This window comes from Schistocerca americana, chromosome 2 (genome assembly GCF_021461395.2).
Source record: "Schistocerca americana isolate TAMUIC-IGC-003095 chromosome 2, iqSchAmer2.1, whole genome shotgun sequence".
NCBI classification, from domain to species: domain Eukaryota; kingdom Metazoa; phylum Arthropoda; class Insecta; order Orthoptera; family Acrididae; genus Schistocerca; species Schistocerca americana.
This window is the reverse complement of record NC_060120.1, coordinates 919,012,241-919,028,805: the sequence shown is the minus strand read 5'-3', so window position 1 is coordinate 919,028,805 and position 16,565 is coordinate 919,012,241. Positions and strand designations below refer to the sequence as shown.

Sequence of the window (16,565 nt, the reverse complement as noted above, 5' to 3'; positions counted from 1 at the left end):
GTCGGATTGTAGCCTATCGGGATTGCGGTTTATCGTATCGTGACATTGCTGCTCGCGTTGGTCGAGATCCAACTGCTGTTAGCAGAATATGGAATCGGTGGGTTCAGGAGGGTAATACGGAATGCCGTGCTGGATCCCAACGGCCTCGTATCACTAGCAGTCGAGATGACAGGCATCTTATCCCCATGGCTGTAACGGATCGTGCAGCCACGTCTCGATCCCTGAGTCAACAGATGGGGACGTCTGCAAGACAACAAGCATTTGCACGAACAGTTCGACGACGTTTGCAGTAGCATGGACTATAAGCTGTGACACCATGGCTGTGGTTAGCCTTGACGCTGCGTCACGGACAGGAGCGCCTGTGATGGTGTACTCAACGACGAACCTGGGTGTACAAAGGGCAAAACGTCATTTTTTTCGTATGAATCCAGGCTCTGTTTACAGCATCATGATGGTCGCATCCGCACATTGGAAGCGTGTATTCGTCATCGCCATACTGGCGTATCACCCGGTGTGATGGTATGGGGTGCCTTTGGTTACACGTCTCGGTCAGCTCTTGTTCGCATTGACGGCACTTTGAACAGTGGACGTTACATTTCAGATGTGTTACGACCCGTGGTTCTACCCTTCATTCGATCCCTTCGAAACCCTACATTTCAGCAGGATAATGCATGACCGCATGTTGCAGGTCCTGTACTGGCCTTTCTGGACACAGAAAAGTTCGACTGCTGCCCTGGCCAGCATGTTCTCCAGATCTCTCACCAATTGAAAACGTCTGGTCAATGGTGGCCGAGCAACTGGCTCGTCACAATACGCCAGTCACTACTCTTGATGATCTGTAGTATCGTGTTGAAGCTGCATGGGCAGCTGTACCTATACACGCCATCCAAGCTCCGTTTGACTCAATGCCCAGGCATATCAAGGCCGTTGTTACAACCATAGGTGGTTGTTCTGGGTACTGATTTCTCAGGATCTATGCACCTAAATTGCGTGAAAATGTAATCACATGTCAGTTCTAGTACAATATATTTGTCGAATTTGTCTGCATTTCTTCTTGGTGTAGCAATTTTAATAGCTAGTAGTGTAGACACCCTGAAAGTGACAGTGTCAGTATTACGATGTTTGTCCGTTGTCATTACACACAATGTTACTGTTTCATGTCAATATTACTACCCCTTGTAGGGTGTGTTTGATTATTATAGGTACAAACGAGAACGAATCAAACAAATAATCTTAATAAACATAGATCAGGAATCCAGTCGTCTCCCCAATACGAAATTGCACTAGTGAATTCACGCAAATACTGTATAACTGTTTTTTTTTCTACGGGTGTATTTCTGTTGCAGCTTCGCTGCTGGCACATCGATAGACCAAAATATGGAAACATGCAAGAACATAAAGAGAGATAAACATTTGTTTGTGGGACATCCAACATTGTTATTTTATGTTCATGATTAAAATATCCGCTACAGTTGTACATTGTTTACTGAATGAAGTCTTTATACAAACAGGTTTCAGTCCCATCTATAGGCGTATTTATAAATAGGAAGTGAAACATGCTTGTTTCAATTAGCTGGCCAATTTGATGAGCCATGTGAGGCAGCTATGCAAGTTACCTTCGACATAGACGCTTCTACCCGTTATTTATAGATACACGTGAAGATGGAGATGAGTCCCTGAAACCTGTTAGTGCAAAAATTTCAGTCACTAAATAACTATTAAACTGTAGCGAATGTTCTGATCATGAACGTTATAAATGCTGATGCTAGCCAAGCCTGCAAGTTGTGTTCTTGTATTTGAACCACGAACGGCACATGTATAATGTCCAATGTCCTAAATACATTGTAAGCGCCAGTCGCGGTCAGGAAAGTGTTCTGAGTAGTTTGGGTGCATTATGTCGGAGCCGAGTGAATTCGAACCTACGCTAACTGTTGGTGCTAGTATGGTGAGTCCTTACGCGACCAAAGCAGCAAAAGTGTTTGGTGTTTCAACAGGAACCGCATACAAAGAAAGCGTGAAAACATGATCCGCTAAGTCACAACGCGGACGAAAATGTGTTTTGTGATCGTGACTGACGGTCTTTGAAGAGGATTGTGACGAAAAACAAGGCAGCTGCAGGAGTCACTGCAGAACTAAATGTCGCACTCGGGAATCCTGCCATCACCAAAAAAACATGAGAGGAGTTCCAGGCGCAGAGAATTGCAGTGAGCTGGAATTCCAAAACCACTCAACAGTGATACAAATGGCGGTTACGGGAAAACGTGGTGCTGAAGTCAAAAGCCTGGACTATGGAGCAATAGGAGAATGTCACTTTTTCGCACGTGTCTTGTTACATACTGTTTCCAACTTCTGGCTGAGTTTACGTCCCAAAAGTGAAACAGGCCAAGGGTTCAATGATGATTTGGGAAGCCATGCCTTGATATTCCGTGGGCACATATTACCGCCAAGTATTATGTGACTATTTTAACGATCAGGTCCATCCTCATGGCACAATATTAGTTTCCAGATGTTGATGCTGTGCCCCAAGACGACAGGTTCTGTGTTCACACAGCTTGCATCCAAAAGGTCTGATTTTGTGAATACAAGGATGAATTGTAGCGTCGCCACAGGCCACCGCAGTCATCAGATCCCAACGTTATTGATTCTCTGTGTTCTGTTTTGGTGAAAAGGGTGCCTGTTCTACGTTCTGCGTACTGTACCACATATCATTTCTAATCTGTTTAACTCACTGGAGATATCATTATCATGTTCACAGATTACCTCACATCCAAATAGCTGAAAATGAGATACCTGTTCAGCTGATTGTCCATTTAGCATTATTTTAGATTGTACTCGGTATTTTCTTTTAAGAGTCAAAACTTTGGATTTATTTTTTATTGTTTCAAGTTACAGAGTATGCCAGTTAAGTCCAACCAATGAAAATAAAATTGTAAATTATCCTCTATCTGTTTCAAAACTGTTTGGTAAAATTATTTGTAAATTATTTATTACAACATTGAAATGTGTGTTTCTAAGAATTAACTTTATTTGTGGGTTAACTTCGTGTTTGTATTGTTTAAAATGTCGTCGAAAATGGGTGAGTGACTGCGCCTGTATCATACTATTCTGTTAACTGCTACTGGTCCTATTCTGACTTTGCTTGTATTGATTAAAATTTGGTTATTTAAATACAAACTTTGTATCACTTGTATTAAATGTCTGAGATAACCTCATCTTTCCAGTGTACTCCACAGCATATACCTATTCACTCTGTCGAAAACATTTTATAGCCTACAAATTCGATACTAGTCTCTTGACTACATTCTTGCCTCTTTTTAGGAATCTGCCGCACTAGCGTAATATTTTTAGTGCATGACCGTCATTTTCTAAAACCATTTCTTCCTCCAGCAAGAGGGTGCAAACCATTCTTCATTCTGTGATTAATTATCTATGCATGTAAGTTATAGCCAGTGCCCAACATACTTATTGAAAATGATTTCTAGTTTTATATGGTGTTACTTTCGCCACTCTTCAAAAGTCTATTTCCAACATTAATAGAATAAATGCAGCGGCATCAGACCTAACATTAATCCTCCAAGTTTGGTACGGTCTGTATTAATGTTATCAGGTCCTGCTGCTTTTCTATTCTTCATCTGCTTTAAACCTTCTTGTATGTCTTCCACAGTAATACTGCCTCCTTGGTATATTTCGTCATCTTGTTCTTTGCCCTAGTCTATTTTCTTTAGTTCAATTTTATCATTGTTTTCTACCCATAATCCTTGAAAGCGTTTCATCCTAATTCCTTTGTCTATTATATTAGATCGTGCAGAATCTTTTTCCCATTTGTTGAGCTGTTCCATGAGTTTATAAGCCGTCTCTTGTCTACTACGTAGATTGTCTTCAGCATTTGACATCATTCCATCTCTTGATTCTTGATGGGCTTTGTCACTGATTTCTTAGCATAGTCAGTTTTGCTTTATACTTTTTTCATTTTTTTTATAAGCGAGAAAAATTTTGAAAAGAGGTTAAATTAATATGTTAAGTTAGCTGGAGGTCGCAAAGTGCGCACATTCTCAATTATTGGATGAATATACTATGGGTAATTCGTATGTCGTGATTACGGTGCCTCAAGACATGTACACAGTTTCTATTTTTAATACTTAGCTTGTTGTGTTAAGCCTTTAACGTAAGATAGTATCTCTTGATTAGATTATGATAACATTTTAAATTTTTAAATTGGGTCAACAATTGTAGGAAATACCGAAAATCAAATATTTGTTGGCCCTAGAAGTCGTTAGATAGTCAACCTGTAATTGAATCTGAGTTACCTGGTGCCCGTTTTAGCCGTTTGGTAATATTCGTAGTTAGATACATAGGCGCTATTGCTGTTCTTCGTTTTATAAAGAATTAGCTGTTCCAGCTTCTAAATGTATGGTAGTAGAATCTTTCTGTGACAAGGTTATTCTAAATGCAAAGAGTACGTCCACAGCCCAGGTCAACAGAAAGGAGAGAACGGTGTAGTACGTGACGGTGTATGCATCCAGATCCCGTGTGTCTCGATGTATATTTATGCCCACGAGGGGAACAGACGGCCCTGCTTGCGAACTTCGGTACAGCGTCTAAACCTGAAACGAAGTTAGCGGAGCGGAGCTGGAGGCCAACGGCGAAAAAGAAGAAACTTTGTCAATTCATATTTTACTAAGCTCGCTAGCAGATCTCCTGCGAGCTGTAGCGGAGATTCTGGAGCTGGGATCCAGTAGGTCCTGCGAATAACGGGAGAACTGCAGTGTTCCAGCCTGTGACATGCAAAAGAGTTAGTGATGTGGCTACTATACTTCGCATACCTTTACTCAGTACTCTCCTGCAGCATAATCTTGTCGGATAATGAAACTATCGTCAAAATTGTATTTCTCCTATAGTAATGAGCAATAAATATTTTTTGTAAAGTACCACCTTGCAGAACTCTCTTCAGGAAGTTAGAGATTCTTACTCTCAGATGGCAATGTAAATACTTCCTAATGGCATTTCTTATGGATGACTAAAGGCAATTTACGATTAACAGTAGTCTACAGTTCACTAACAAAATTCCAGAAGTAAAAATAAAATCCCCAAGAGTTTCAAAATTAAAAGAACACCCCATTAGAAAATGTATCAGAATATTTGGACACAGGGAAGTAAATTCTACATAACGCTCTTGCTTTTATTAAATATATCTTGACTATTCACTATACAGGGTGTCCCAGGATTATTCAGAGATGTCACGAACGACCAGTCGAAGCGAAAAATTCTATTAAACTGGAGCTATAAAGTACAAACCTTAAGAGCTATGAAGGCTTGCTCATCTTCGATACTGTGACGAACATCTTTTCTAATGCAAGATATTTGCTTGCCATATTCTTAGAGGTAGTAGTACTGACCAAAACAAGAAAAATGTTCAGAGAACAAGGACTCCAAAGTTCAGCCTTAAGGGCTATGAGCACTTGTTCGTCTTCACTACTGTGAAACAAATCTATTCTCCTTAACAACTGCTCATATATCTCAAGGTACACACTTTAGTACCCAAATTTACCGGGCATTTGTTATTGTTTTGGTCCATATCGTTGCCTCTCAAAATATGGACAGCAAAGAACTTGCGGTAGAAGAAATTTAATCCTCAGTATCGAAGATGATGCTCATAGCTCTTAAGGTATGCATTTTACAGCCCAAGTTCAGTAGACTATTTTGCTTCGAATGATCGTTCGTGTCGTATCCCTGACAACCATTCCTCCTAGGACACCCAGTTTGGACACAAGAAAAAATGGTTCAAATGGCTCTGAGCACTATGGGACTTAACATCTTAGGTCATCAGTCCCCTAGAACTTAGAACTACCTAAACCTAACTAACCTAAGGACATCACACACATCCATGCCCGAGGCAGGATTCGAACCTGCGACCGTGGACAGAACAACACTGCAGTATAGCAGAATCAGAAACAATGACTCGATCACAGTATTCAGACGGAAACTACGCCCAGAATTATTGGCGAGAAATTTATAAGGCAGACAGAGTTGATGGAAAATTTAACTCTGTCTTAATCTTATTTCTGCGGCACTTCGACTGGTTTCCACTCGGAACAAACAATGGCAAAATTAAACAGAACCAAGAATAATGGTTGGGCAACTCCTGAGATTAAAGTAACTATGAAGAAAGAGCTATTCGAAATTTAGAGAACAAACTGTATTAATGATTTGAAACAGCTTTAACATCAGTACTGTTGAATCCTCCAGTCCGTCACTAAAGAGGTAAAAATCAACTACTATGCTCCAGAAGATAAAATACTGTGACAATAAGGCAAAAACTATTTTGAATATTATTAAATAAGAGACAAGCAAAGATAGCAAACCAAAGGAAACTGAACCCCCATATAGTAGTTCTCACAGAAATGGCAACCCTTTGAAATCATTGACTACCAAATTCAATGATTACTTCCTCAGAGTGGCAACACACATTGTGCCCAACAATAAACAACCAAATAGAGATGGATAAAAATTTCTATTGGTGTGAGCTATTTCTTCAAATAACTATGCTCTTAACTTTACTAATACCTGTGTTATACAGAAACTGGCATATGCTTGACTGAACTTGGTGATCAAAGAATCTACAGAATGCTGTACTAGGCACATTCTCCTTTTTTGCGGTAACTTCAGCCCTCCTTGAGTCAAACTAACGAACTGACGCAATACATGCCCGTAAGGTCGAAGAAGATTATGTTTTAATATGACATCTACTACAATGTCACAGACAGCACACAATTCGGTTTGAAGAAAATAGAAGAAAGAAACTAGTAGTAGAGGCTCAACGAGAGAACTGGCTCAGATCGCTGCCAAAATTTTTTTCCCAGTGCCATATTACAGTTTCATCAATTGTGCGTGTCATATTCAGGGTCACTGAGAATGCGTGTTGATGTGACCTCACCCCATCGCCCCCACTCTCCTACCCTCCCACTATTCCTCAACTTTGCTCTCGGCTAGTAGGGATCATTTGATCAGCAGATCGACCAAAACGCAGAAGAACGTTGGAAGTTAGTAATTATTCAGCCGGCTGTGATGGCTGAGCAGTTCTAGACGCTTTTGTCTGGAACCGCGCGACTGCTATGGTCGCAGGTTCGAATCCTGCCTCGAGCATCGATGTGTGTGATATCCTTAGGTTAGTTAGGTTTAAGTAGTTCTAAGTTCTAGGGGACTGATGACCACAGAAGTTAAGTCCCGTAGTGCTCAGAGCCATTTGAACCATCTGAGTATTTATTCATCTGTTGTTGTTGTTGTGGTCTTGAGTCCTGAGACTGGTTTGACGCAGCTCTCCATGCTACTCTATCCTGCGCAAGTTTCTTCATCTCCTCGTACCTACTGCAACCTACATCCTTCTGAATCTGCTTGGTGTATTCATCTCTTGGTCTCCCTCTATGATTTTTACCCTCCACGCTGCCCTCCAATACTAAATTGGTGATCCCTTGATGCCTCAGAACATGTCCTACCAACCGATCCCTTCTTCTAGTCAAGTTGTTCCACAAACTTCTCCCCAATCCTATTCAACACCTTCTCATTAGTTATGTGATCTACCTATCTAATCTTCAGCATTCTTCTGTAGCACCACATTTCAAAACCTTCTGTTCTCTTCTTGTCCAAAGTATTTATCGTCCACGTTTCACTTCCAAACAATGCTACACTCCATACAAATACTTTCAGAAACGACTTCCTGACACTTAAATCTACGCTCGATATTATCAAATTTCTCTTCCTCAGAAACGCTTTCCTTTGCATTGCCAGTCTACATTTTATATCCTCTCTACTTCGACCATCATCAGTTATTTTGCTCCCCAAATAGCAAAACTCCTTTACTACTTTAAGCGTCTCACTTCCTAATCTAATTCCCTCAGCCTCACCCGACTTAATTCGACTACATTCCATTATCATCGTTTTGCTTTTGTTGATGTTCATCTTATATCCTCTTTTCAAGACACTGTCCATTCCGTTCAACTGCTCTTCCAGGTCCTTTGCTGTCTCTGACAGAACTACAATGTCATCGGCGAACCTCAAAGTTCTTATTTCTTCTCCATGGATTTTAATGCCTACTCCGAATTTTTCTTTTATTTCCTTCACTGCTTGCTCAATATACAGATTGAATAACATCGGGGAGAGGCTACAACCCTGTCTCATTCCCTTCCCAACCACTGCTTCCCTTTCATGCCCCTCAACTCTTATAACTGCCATTTGGTTTCTATACAAATTGTAAATAGCCTTTCGGTGCCTGTATTTTACCCCTGCCACTTTCAGAATTTGAAAGAGTGTATTCCAGTCAACATTGTCAAAAGCTTTCTGTAAGTCTATAAATGCTAGAAACGTAGGTTTGCCTTTCCTTAATCTAGCTTCTAAGATAAGCCGTAGGGTCAGTATTGCCTCACGTGTTCCAATATTTCTACGGAATCCAAACTGGTCTTCCCCAAGGTCGGCCTCTGCTAGTTTTTCCATTCGTCTGTAAAGGATTCGCGTTAGTATTTTGCAGCCGTGACTTATTAAACTGATAGTTCGATTCATCAGTTAATAACATTGTTAATAATGATTTAGAAATACATACATTTATACTTACACTTCATGATTTTTTATTCCAGCATCGCAGCGTGTCTTAGTTAAGAGCTGGACGGGAACACTAAAGTGTTTAGTATACTGCTGTCCTCGCCACCACAGCACCAGCCCACAGAGAGCCTTCCAGATTTGTTGGACCTGCTGTTGTTCAACTATTCTACACTACAACTGGAGCTTTCTCAACTTGTCGAGACTCAGCTGAGTCCTGCAAGAGTACTGTTATTCCCTAATACATACAAAGTGACTTCTAGTGACTCTAAACACATGAATGTAGACCTATCACTTAACAATGACTTTGGAGTAGTTATAGAAGCAGACAACATTCAACACGATGGTGCTGAAGTACAGTATTTATGGTATGAGTAGGACCATCTATGCAGCATGACGGTATTTCAAATTCACACCGACTAACCTCGAGTGGATGTAGAAGGTATCTTGCGGAACAAAAAGAGGATAGGAACCCGCGGCTGGAAACGTCATCCAATGATGCTACAGAGCATCAAAGTTACAAGTGGTGGCAGTTGTATGTGTATGTATATACAGGAAGATTCCATGATGATGTGACATCTTTCAGGAATGAATGAGAAGGATACTTAATTTGAGGTGAAGTGACCCTGGTCGTAACGAATGAATCGAAAGACATAATCGAAAATCGTTCTGATACGACTGACAGTGGAATGTGTGTACCAGTCCTGGTGTTACTATGATTGTAGAGTAGGTAACTTTCAGAGATGTTACTATTGACCAAAATAACAAGAAAGTGTCTAGTAAATGTGGATTCCACGATGCATACCTTGAGAAGTATGAACATTTGGTCAATAGAGGAGATGTTTTCACAGTAGTGAAGATGAACAAGTGCTCGTGGCTCTTCAGGTATGCATTTTAAAGTCTATGTGTACCAGATATTTTTTCTTGTTTTCGTCCATACTACCATCTGTAAATGATGCCTACCCTACAGTATTAGTACTAACAGTACCATATATGTATCCCAGTATCAGAGGTTTCAGAACGGTTTTTGCCAGTAACCTTCGATTCATTCGTTTACAGATCAGGGCCTCTTACGCAACAGGTCTGTAACATCATCTTGGAATCATCCTGTATACACACGTATACACAGCCTCCAGTGCCTACAAAGTCGACACTCTGTAGCGTCACTGGATGACTTTTCTGGACACGGGTTCCTATGTTCGCTTTGTTCCTCAGGTTGCCTTCTACATCTCCTCAAAAGTTTGTCAGTGTAACTTTGATACACCCTGTATAGAACAAAACGACGCGTGACTATGACCCTCTTCATACTCCTACTGATGTGCCTATGTTTGGTTATAAGGTTGATACGTATGGTGAAGCTATGCTGGAATTAACCTTACGGGATACGAATATATATCTTGAACATTCAAGTGTTTTGAATTTGTATGATCTATACTGTGCACTAGCAATTGCAGTAGACAGACTATAATAGTGATGGAAAAGAAATCGCAACAGAATAATCGAAATTTATTGATGGGAGGAGTTATTGAAGGCAGGAGTGGTCATGAGAATCTACAGTCGCAGTAGGACCAGGCACCGGAAGGCCCTATGGCACTACCAAGAGGGGACTTGACTGTCTTCGATATTTGGTTCAGGCACAACGTACTGTATCAGTAGCAGCAATATGAGCAGCAGTTGGCATCACAGTGACACAAAAAACTGTTACAAATCGATTACTTCAAGGACAGCAATGAGCCAGATGCCCTGTGGTGCACATTCCACTGACCCCAAACCACCGCCCTTTGCAGCTTCAGTGGTGTCAAGTGAGAGCACATTGGAGGGCAGGGTGGAGATGTGTTGTGTTTTCTGATAAAAGCTGGTTCTGCCTCAGTACCAGTGATGGTCACGTGTTGGTTAGGCTAGCTGAGGACCTGCTGCTAACCTGTGTGCTAGACACACGAGTAATACACTTGAGAGTTATGGTACGATTTCGTATGACAGGAGAGCAGTCTCATGGTTATCTCATCCACCCTCACTGCAAATTTGTATGTCAGTCTGGTAACTCGACCTGTTGTGCTTCCGTCCATGGACAGCATTCTAGGAGGCTTATTCCAAAAGGATAACGTGTGCTCACATACCGATGCTGTAGCCCAATGTGCTCTACAGAGTGTTGACATGTTGCCTCGGCCTACTCGATCACCAGGTGTGCCTCTCATCGAGAACGTGTGGGACATCATCAGACGACAACTCCAGTGTCATCCAGGTGCAACTAGCATGGAGCTTTACCACACATACCGACGTCCGGAACTTGTACAACACAGTGCATGTTTGTTTGCATGCTTTCAGTTAATATTCTCGTAGTTTCATATTTACAATGGCTTATCTCATGCTTACATTAACCTGTGAGCTTGCAATGTTAATCATTTAAATACAGGGTGTTTCAAAAATGACCGGTACATTTGAAACGGCAATAAAAACTAAACGAGCAGCGATAGAAATACACCATTTGTTGCAATATGCTTGGGACAACAGTACATTTTCAGGCAGACAAACTTTCGATATTACAGTAGCTACAATTTTCGACACAGATGGCGCTGCGGTCTGGGAAACTCTATAGTACGATATTTTCCACATATCCACCATGCGTAGCAATAATATGGCGTAGTCTCTGAATGAAATTACCCGAAACCTTTGACAACGTGTCTGGCGGAATGGCTTCACATGCAGATGAGATGTACTGCTTCAGCTGTTCAATTGTTTCTGGATTCTGGCGGTACACCTGGTCTTTCAAGTGTCCCCACAGAAAGAAGTCACAGGGGTTCATGTCTGGCGAATAGGGAGGCCAATACACGCCGCCTCCTGTATGTTTCGGATAGCCCAAAGCAACCACACGATCATCGAAATATTCATTCAGGAAATTAAAGACGTCGGCCGTGCGATGTGACCGGGCACCATCTTGCATAAACCACGAGGTGTTCGCAGTGCCGTCTAAGGCAGTTTGTACCGCCACAAATTCACGAAGAATGTCCAGATAGCGTGATGCAGTAATCGTTTCGGATCTGAAAAATGGACCAATGATTCCTTTGGAAGAAATGGCGGCCCAGACCAGTACTTTTTGAGGATGCAGGGACGATGGAACTGCAACATGGGGCTTTTCAGTTCCCCATATGCGCCAGTTCTGTTTATTGACGAAGCCGTCCAGGTAAAAATAAGCTTCGTCAATAAACCAAATGCTGCCCACATGCATATCGCCGTCATCAATCCTGTGCACTATATCGTTAGCAAATATCTCTCGTGCAGCAATGGTAGCGGCGCTGAGGGGTTGCCGCGTTTTAATTTTGTATGGATAGAGGTGTAAACTCTGGCGCATGAGACGATACGTGGACGTTGGCGTCATTTGGACCGCAGCTGCAACACGGCGAAGGCAAACCCGAGGCCGCTGTTGGATCACCTGCTGCACTAGCTGCGCGTTGCCCTCTGTAGTTGTCGTACGTGGTCGCCCTACCTTTCCAGCACGTTCATCCGTCAAGTTCCCAGTCTGTTGAAATTTTTCAAACAGATCCTTTATTGTATCGCTTTTTGGTCCTTTGGTTATATTAAACCTCCGTTGAAAACTTCGTCTTGTTGCAACAACACTGTGGTCTAGGCGGTGGAATTCCAACACCAGAAAAATCCTCTGTTCTAAGGAATAAACCATGTTGTCTACAGCACACTTGCACGTTGTGAACAGCACACGCTTACAGCAGAAAGACGACGTACAGAATGGCGCACCCACAGACTGCGTTGTCTTCTATATATTTCACATCACTTGCAGCGCCATCTGTTGTTGAAAATTGTAACTACTGTAATTTCGAAAGTTTGTCCGCCTGAAAATGTATTGTTGTCCCAAGCATATTGCAACAAACGGTGTATTTCTATCGCTGCTCGTTTAGTTTTTATTGCCGTTTCAAATATACCGGTCGTTTTTGAAATACCCTGTATGTAACCTATGCAAATGTACTCCCAAAATTTCATTACTCTACATTAATTATTTGTTGGTGTTGCGTTAGAGCTGGATACTATGACTTTGTAGATTACTTGCATGCAGTACTATAGTACAAAGCAGTTAAAACTGTGCATAAACCCCAGTATTCAACCAGTGTCGTAAAACATTAAGTGTTGAGTCTGTAACTGTAAAACCTGTGGAAGTAGAATTTACTAAGGCAGTTCTCTCCTTTACCCTCTACTAGCAGTTGTATTGCTTCCAAAGTGTAATACCGCAGCCACTTTCGCCAAGTCCCTGCGAGCGGCCGTGCAGAAGGAAGGGGCCGGACTCCCTGAGGCGAGGTCCCCGGTGCTGCAAGCACGTAGCTGGGCAGACGTCCTCGCCTCGCTCAAGAAGGGACACGATGCGAAGGGTCCGTCTAACAGCGAGAAGCATGCCGAAAGCTAATGGACACCTGCAGCCATTAGGATGGAACGCCAAGAATGTTCGTGCGAAAGCATCCGACTTCCTTTGGCCTTGCGGCAATCATTTTACCTGTCTTAGAAAACAGTTATGTGCCTACAATTCCAGCAACCCACGGGCACAGGGAGGAGCTTGGAAAAAGGGCGAGAAATCGGCGCAGGGAGGTGTGTGAAAGAAAGCAGCCTTCCTAAGAAGATGTTTTTCTTGACAGTGAGAACATTCCTTGTAAATGACGGACTTCGGCAGATTTTGAGACGGAGCCTAAACGTCTGTTCAGGGCTCGCGCAAAGAGAGCGGTTATAAAGAAGTGTTGTGTAGATGCTCCCCCAACAGCTTCGGAATGCAGGAAAACATCTTAAGAATTTGAAATCGTGAGGATGATGCCAATTCACGAGGCACACGCCAGCCCGCCCCGGATAGAAAATTTCCACCCTGTACGGAGATTCATGGCAATGAAACGGCTATCTGTCATTGGGCTACATTGAAAGTTTCGTCAGCCAATGACAACGCCGAAAAGAGTAATGTTTTGAAGAGGAGTTGAGCTGACAGATGGATGAGAAGCGAAAAGGAGGAGTCGTGGATGCACCGCGGAAGCGAAAGGACATGGGCGCTCCTCCACCCATCGCCAACCTCCGCCTTCCGACACCGTGGCAGCACAGCTTCGGCCAAGCCACCGACAACGAGCAGACAACGCGGAGATCGTACCTGGGACCCGCCCCAAAGCCGCGATTGCTGAGGGCAGGCAACCCGTGCAGCACAGCTCCGACTCGACGCGCCGCACCGACGCAGCGCCTGCCGCCGACAGCAGTGTACGACGAACGATAACCAAGAATGGTTAGACGATTCGTTCCCTCCTCCTTCCCATCCGTCTTGAGATGTGTAATTTTGTTTTGTTTTGTGTAAACGGCTCGAAAATAAATGCATTTCTTTCATGTTTTGATCATTCAAGCAATCTTGTACATTCATGCATGAACACCCTAATGTACCATTTGTGTTTGACTTTATTTAATAATTGATATCAATTAATTGTTGTCTCCTAACACGTGGCGAACTCATTAGTAATTTTCATGGTATGTGATGTCACAAAATAATTTCTTGGATTCACTACAAAAGTTCACGGCCCGCTATTATTTTTAAGCAATTTATGGGAGCTACAGGAAAAGTGAATCTCGGCGGTCAGGGAGGGAGGGGGTGGGGGGTGTGGGGGGGGGGGGTAGGGGATTCAAACTCCGCTTTTCTCTGATTCCAGTGCGTCGAATAATGTGGGACCTTGTTCTAGTTCATAGGTACCATCGCAGACAAGGACACCAGACAAGTAACAAGTAACGCCCTAGAGACATTACCCTAAGAGAGTGGAACGCCTTCTCTAATTTGGATAAACCTCATAATTCGGCTAGAAAGAAAGTCCATAAGTTACACTATTCAAGATTTATGACTGGATTCTGTACAGGTACCAGACCACGACCACAGTGATTGCTATGTTTCAGCTGCTGCTCCAAGAAGTCTCAGAAAAAGGTCTCATGGCAACTGGACTTTTGTAACTGTTAATGTTTATCGTACTTGAAGTAACTTAAATATCAGACCACCAAAACTGTTCTCGAGAAAATCGTCATTGAAGTTTTCTGAGCATGTGCAGTTCACCAAAACTAAAACATCTGTTCGATGGATTGCGCGTCTCTGTCGTAGAATGTTTGCCTGTATTGTGAGTGGCCTGGATTCGATTCCCACCAGATGCATATTTTTAAACAAAGGTGTGTGTTCTATGAGAGAGTGGGTGATGTGTAGAAAAAAAGAAGTTATTTGCATTCGACACTAGTAATCACCGGTTCGAATCTCGTTTCGGGCATCATTTTCTCCGTTTTTTAGAGTTCAGTAACTCAGTCGGTAAAAAAGGAATCCTTATAGCATCACTTTGTTGAAATGATAATTAAATAGACACCCTAGCTGCAAACAGGCGTTGATGTACTTTATTGGGGACATGTTGAAAATGTGTGCCCCGACCGTGACTCGAACCCGGGATCTCCCGCTTACATGGCAGACGCTCTATCCATCTGAGCCACCGCAGGCGCAGAGGATAGTGCGTCTGCAGGGACTTATCGCTTGCACGCTCCCCGTGAGATCCACATTCCCAACATGTCCACACCACTACATTCGTAGTGCGCCCAATAGATGTTTGCCCATCATACTCATTACTCGCGGAAGTACATCAACGCCTGTTTGCAGCTAGGGTGTCCATTTAATTATCATTTCATTTCTAGCAAAGCTGCATGGTCATCCACGGTAACTGTTCTTTCGGGAACAGATACTACCGTCATATATAGTTAAAATATGGCTTCCCGGCCATTGACCTTCTTGTGCGAACGCACACGCTATGCCCGAACTCGTACGGGACTTGGTAGATTAATCTGCTACGAGTAATGAGTATGATGGGCAAACATCTATTGGGCGCACTACGAACGTAGTGGTGTGGACATGTTGGGAATGTGGATCTCACGGGGAGCGTGCAAGGGATAAGTCCCTGCAGACGCACTATCCTCTGTGCCTGCGGTGGCTCAGATGGATAGAGCGTCTGCCATGTAAGCAGGAGATCCTGGGTTCGAGTCCCGGTCGGGGCACACATTTTCAACATGTCCCCAATGAAGTACATTAACGCCTGTTTGCAGCTAGGGTGTCCATTTAATTATCATTTCATTTCTAGCAAAGCTGCATGGTCATTCACGGTAACTGTTCTTTCGGGAACAGATACTACCGTCATATATAATCATCACTTTGTTGTCTGTCTGTCCGACAGTTCAAAACCATTTTCTCAGGAACGGGTAGATGTATCAAGTTAAAATTTCTGTCAGATATTAAGGACTACGGTACCTTTCCGATGTAAAAAAAAAGGAAAGCTACATCAATGTAATCAAAAAATGGCTCTGAGCGCTATAGGACTAATGTCTGAGGTCGTCAGTCCCCTAGAAATTAGAAACACTTAAACCTAAGTAACCTATGGACGTCACACACATCCAGCCCGAGGCAGGATTCGAACCTCCGACCATAGCGGTCGCGCGGTTCCAGACTGAAGCGCTTGCAACCGCTCGGCCACACCATCTGGCTGTAACCAAAAGACACGGTCATTTATGTCACATATTTTAATACAAACTCACTCATCAAATCCTTCTGGGTACTTCCCGTTTACTTAGAACCATGAAATTTGTCAAGAAGCAAGGTTTTACACTATAAATTCCTAAAATTGTTAACTTGTAGGTACGCCAGACCAAAAAATTTTTTTGTCACTTATTATCAAGCTGTGTGTCCGTCAGGCTGTAAGGCTGCTTTTACTGAGACGTATCAGGTATAAATGTATGTCACATACTGATGTGTATGGTCTCTTGGCGGTAAAATAAAAGTTAGCTTCTGAGTCAATGCTATCGAAAGTTCCGGCTATCTATATCGCAGATTTTGAGAGTCGCAATGTCACACATCAAAACCTAAGAGATACTTCCCCTTGAAGTAGAATCAAGAAATCTGGCAAGAAGAAAGGTTCAACAGTAGTCCAAGTAAAGGA

The 16,565-nt window shown here is 42.6% G+C and overlaps 1 non-coding gene across 1 annotated transcript; it reads left to right on the top strand.

Annotated features, from left to right (window-relative positions):
* Window positions 1-15,555: 15,555 nt before the first annotated feature.
* Trnat-ugu lies at window positions 15,556-15,630 on the top strand. The gene has a single exon. It is a non-coding gene; the product is annotated as a tRNA-Thr (tRNA).
* The last annotated feature ends 935 nt before the right edge of the window (window positions 15,631-16,565 follow it).